The sequence below is a fragment of the Limulus polyphemus genome, unplaced genomic scaffold (genome assembly GCF_000517525.1).
Source record: "Limulus polyphemus unplaced genomic scaffold, Limulus_polyphemus-2.1.2 Scaffold6594, whole genome shotgun sequence".
NCBI classification, from domain to species: domain Eukaryota; kingdom Metazoa; phylum Arthropoda; class Merostomata; order Xiphosura; family Limulidae; genus Limulus; species Limulus polyphemus.
Genome location: NW_013672204.1, coordinates 22471 through 27908, shown reverse-complemented (window position 1 = coordinate 27908; position 5438 = coordinate 22471). Strand labels below are relative to the sequence as shown.

The 5438-nt window shown below is 34.5% G+C and overlaps 1 protein-coding gene across 1 annotated transcript in view; it reads left to right on the top strand.

Annotated features, from left to right (window-relative positions):
• The first annotated feature begins 329 nt into the window (after positions 1-329).
• LOC106473886 (carbohydrate sulfotransferase 3-like) overlaps positions 330-5438 on the top strand; it is a 20565-nt gene continuing 15456 nt past the window's right edge. The window contains exon 1 of the mRNA XM_013934571.2: positions 330-890. The gene's annotated coding sequence lies outside the window, so the exon portion shown is untranslated. The remainder of the gene's footprint in view (positions 891-5438) is intronic.

Here is a 5438-nt window from a genome sequence, read left to right as displayed (position 1 = left end):
TCTGGATTTTACAGGTGAAAAATCTTTGTTTAATTTTTCTCGTTTAAAAAAGTCCCCCGGTGAGACATAGGTAAATCTCAATACCTACAACGCTAAAATCCGGGGCTCGATTCCTCGCGGTGGTCATGGCAGATAGCCCAATGTGGCTTTGCTCTAAAACACTTTTTAAAAAGAGAAAATATAACATTATTTCAGTGAATGGAGAAAAAGTACATACATAGTTTATACACACATATATTAATATCACGTTATAAAAGCCAAGTATGTGGACGGAAACCTGCGCAACGTCTTCTGAGGTTATGTGATACTGGCCGTGAACAAGACGCGAACCTGGACATTCGGATTTACACACAGGCACACTAATCTAATCACGCCCGGTCCCTCGTTTTCTACCCCAATGTAACATCTGTACGTGTAAGTCGACGAAGGAAAGGGGTCATCTTTTGTCTTTAATCTAATGGCTTCGTTGAAGTAAGTCTTACTAATATCCTTTTCATTATGATCCAAGATGTGCAGTCTTGTACTTTCACGTTCATACGCCTAACCACCATTTTCCTTGTACCGGTAGCTAACACTATAGAGACTGACGAAACGAATTCCGTAAGAAAGAGTGGGTGAGCTGGAGATAGGGTAGGGGAACTGGTGTAGGGGGTTTAACGAGTTATTTAGTTCTCGAGACTTTCCGGTATCGAGTACTCCGCTTGAGCGCGTGTGCCTGAAACCAGTCCACCCATATAAGACAGAATGAAGACGTTTACTTCGTGTATATTTGTATTGTTCCATTCAGTTAACTGATGTATTTGCCCAAAGTTTTATCGCTTTCGACACACTCACTACCTTTTTTTAACAAGAAAGGAAAAGGACATCGTCTAGTCTTCGTCAGTTAGGAGGTAAGAAATATACATTAGATGTTTCAAACTTTCATGTCGTATACAAATTACAGAGCATGTGCACCCCCCTTTCATGCAGCTGCCATTGCGTTCCCTGGTCGTTCGCAGCGTTTAATTCTGCCAATTCCGGTGTTATATTGGAACACACTTGTGCCGTTGAAACCTACATTTGTGTTCACTGCTTTGTAGTGGTTGTTTAAGTTCAGTTAGGCTGCTTGCGATATAGAAAGATCTGCCCACAGACAGCTGAGAAAAGTTTCTGTCAACTGTTTCAGCGTTGTAGACCGACCGTCTCTGAATTCCAAGCAAAACATTGTAATGTATAAAAGTTTATTCCTTCGTTAATGATAGAGAGCCTATGAAATATTATATACTTTAGATATGCTAATTAGTGATAATCATAACAGTGTTACTTGACACTGCCCCATCGAACAGAGTGCCTTTTGTTACGAATGATTTCTGCTTTTAGTATCCGTTCCTATAAAACACCTGAAATTTCTTTAGATAGTGAGGAAGAAACTTATGAAGTATAAAACCTGCTTATATAATCATGTAGAGGATATTGATTGTAACTGTCAATAAATTAAGGTTTAAGAGTATCACAAAACATTTATTGCTGTCATGAAACACCTTCGAAACATTGTGTTGTTCTTCATCTCTTGCTTCTTGATAGGCATCCTTAAAAGTAACGTTAACAATGTTAAATTCTTTATCAAATTCGGCACAGGAAAAAATTAGGAGTTTAATTTTGTTCGGGAATTTATCTGTTGGTGTTTTTTTCTTTCTTCTTCTTCTAAAAATACATTTCACAAAGTATTAGCTTTTTATTCATACACTTTATAATTTCCGAGATATTGATTCATGAATATTCGTTATATATATATTTCTGTAAATTGAATATACATATATGTATACTCAACTTAAAGAAGTGTTATTCTAAACAGGATTTATGGCATATTTTACAGAACACACCATCTTTCTAATACTGGAACGTAACACGCAATATCATAACAATATTAATGAAAAATATCGAAACAATTAAAAAATACAGAGTTACTCTTTGGAATAATTGCAAATTTAAAAAGATGTTCTATAATTTGTAATAATAGTAAGAGTGTCCGAAGGCTCAGGAAGAGACTTCAATTGCGTAGAATATTTTAGAGTAATCTTTATTTAAAGTCAAGATATTTAAGTTTCAGTTTCTATTTTTCAGTGAAGCTTCGTTACCCCGAAATAATTTTTAACCTATGGACTTTAAAGACGTTCATTATCGTGAATGTTCTACTCCAACAGCTCAAATAATAACTATAAAATATATACTGACATGCATGGTGTTTGATATTTTAATATTCTGTCAGATATTATTATTAATATCTATAAGTTGCGAGGTAAGTGTTATATATACGCGCTTTATTTCGCGAGTAATTACAATTCTTTCGTCTTCAGCTATGGTGAGTTAAAGATACCTTCTACAATAGTTAGAAAATATTAGGCATTAATGATCCACGAGATAAAATTATAGAAATAGTTGTTGCGTCATCGAGGTCACGTGACTGGTGTGGCGCCCTCTATTTTCTAGAACTATCTTGTTTTTTTATGAATGCTCTAGTATTTACTAGATAGGGTAGGCGGGTATATATAAGAGGGGACAACGTGACGCGAGGTAACGTAATGTGTTTGTAGACAGTGAGTAATTGAACTGCAGTCAGAAGTATTATTGACGTTCGTTGTTATAGCGTTTGTTTAGCGCGATTGTTGAAGTTGAGTGTATTGGTAAAGTTATATTCGGAAATAATAAACCAGTTTTATTAAGAAAGGACTTGTGTCGCTTAAGTTTCGTCGGAACGAAGTTACGGAAAGTTAATTAACAAACGGAGACGTAACATTGTATTTTTCTGTTCTGTTGCGGAAAATTAAATGAAATTAATTTTAAAAAGGTAAAAGAATAGGAGCTGATAGAGTAGAGTTTTATTTCACTTTTGACTTCTTGTTAAGAAAGATTTTCAGTCAATGTCAGAATTAATATACAGAATATTTTGACAGTACAAGAGAACTCAGCTTTGGCAAGGAGGAATAATTTTGGTTAACAGAATGATGGACATAACACTAACACATCTACGTAAAGGCAACAACAAAATAACAAAAATATTTAAATAAGAATAACTGAAAGCAGAAAAACATTGTAATAACACCAAAGGACTCTCAAATAAAAAGGTATAAGTTTGTAATTAAGCACAAAGCTACACAATGGGCTATCTGTGCTCTGCCCACCACGGGTATCGAAAACCGGTTCTAGCGTTGTAAGTCCGCAGACATATCACTGTGCTACTGAGGGGCAAAGGTATAAGAACCAAACGAGCCTCATGTAATAAATCAGAAGAAAGTTATTATAACACCAAAACAGCCTGAATTAAAAAACAGAGGCAGAGCATTGTTATAACACAAAATGGTCCTGAAGTAAAAAAAAATCAGAACATTCCTACAATAATAAAGAATCGTAACTAAAAATATATAAGAAAATTATTATTATAGAATCAAAGGACTGAAATAAAAATATTACTTTATTATTCAACTTACGCTATTTCAAAAAGAGAGGTTTTTAATAGTCTTAGAATATCTGTTCTTGCTGTTTTGCTTTTTCCAATTAGCGGGCTTCCAGTGGCACAGCAGTATGTCTGCGGACTTACAACGCTAGAATCTGGCTTTCGATACCCGTGGTGGGCAGAGCACAGATAGCCCATTGTGTAGCTTTGTGCTTAATTACAAACCAATTAGCTGGCAGAAGTAATAAGATGTAGATGTGCATCACATGAAAAATTTCAAAACACAGCAGATTTACATTACTGAATAGAAGTAAATACAGTATTTTTGTTCCAGGACATAAAAAAGTGTTTAATGATGTCACTGATACAGAAGTTGCAAAAAACACCAGGAATTAGTTTAATATATTAGGGGGAAAGAGGGGGGGAGGGCTTCAAGACTTTTACACTGCATTAACTAGTGGGTGGGACTGGTGATGAAATTCGTAAAATCAACACAGTTTTTTGTTTATTCTGAAGAAATCCAACATGAAACATAAATCAATAAAGTGGGAGCCGTAAAATCAACACAGTTTTCTGTGACCTCGAAGAAATCCAACATGGCCATTGATAAAGAACTGTCTAGAACTTTTTGTTTTACGTGCAGTCTTCGACATGACGACGTACGATGGAGAATAGGATCTTTCGGTTTTGAAAAATTATTTCACAGACGGTTTTTAATCTTATCATAAATGTACATCTAAATAAAACAAGAAATAAAGAGCATGGCAGTTTCTGTCACTTTATATTGTAAGGATAAAACTGGCAATCAAGATATGTAGGTAAAAGAAAAACCGGATTCTCACTTCGAGACGTCAACCTATTCCTCTGGAAAACGTGTACTGCTCAGTACAGTCACATCTGACGTCATAGCGATGCCCTTGATAACATCGGTCATGTCCTTTCGTCTACAAATACTGTTTATTTAAGTAGTTTTTGTTGATTATTGGTGAAAGTTGGATACCTTAGGATATTATATATACATTTATATAACCGTTTTTCGTTGTATTCATCTTACATCACATGTCAGTATCTTTAAGAAATCAACCAACCCGTACAAGTTCGGAATTCTTAAAAATCAGTGGATGATGTCATGGTGCTACTTATTCACATACAACCTCCTTTACATATATATACATACATATATAGTTCGTTTAGATTATGAGACAATCGCATTCATATACAACCTCATTTACACACACACACACATATATATAGTTCGTTTAGATTATGAGACAATGGCGATTTTTTATTATTATTATGTAAGTTTTCGTTATATTTTTTATTTATTTCCATATAATCTTATATTTTAATATTTGGCTTTTCTCGAAGCTTCAAATAAAATATTTATATATATGTTATGGTATTTAAAATAATTCGTTTGTTTTTATCAAGCGCATAGCTACACAATAGGCTACCTGTGTGCTGCCTTCCTCGAGTATCGATATTTGATTTTTTGCGTTATCAGCCCTGAGCCATTAGGGGTTTAAACTGTAATTCACAAGTAGCTTCTTTTTATTCGTAAATCATCTATATGGATACATTATACATCAAAATGTTTTATCTACGTGAATACCTTACGTATCCATATTTTTTCTGCAATAGAGCACATTTTTTCACCCACATGGATACATTACTTATCCAAATATTATGCATTAGGGCACATTTTCACTGTGATAAATAGTGTGGACCATAGCAAATCCCACCCCTTGATAAATATACTACTTCTGTTGTATTTCATTTGGATTTTTGATAAGATAACAGTAGTAAACAGTTTGGCCATTTATAATGTTAGACTGGTTATGTGACCATGAAAGTACAGCTTATTCACGAAGAAACCTTGTTGTTACTTATAGTTTCATTTTTCTTTATTAGGGTGGGAAGCTTGCTATGGCTCACTGTGTGTGTATTGTTGCGTCATCGAGATCACGTGACAATTCTCACGCCCTCTTGTTTCTAGAACTATCCC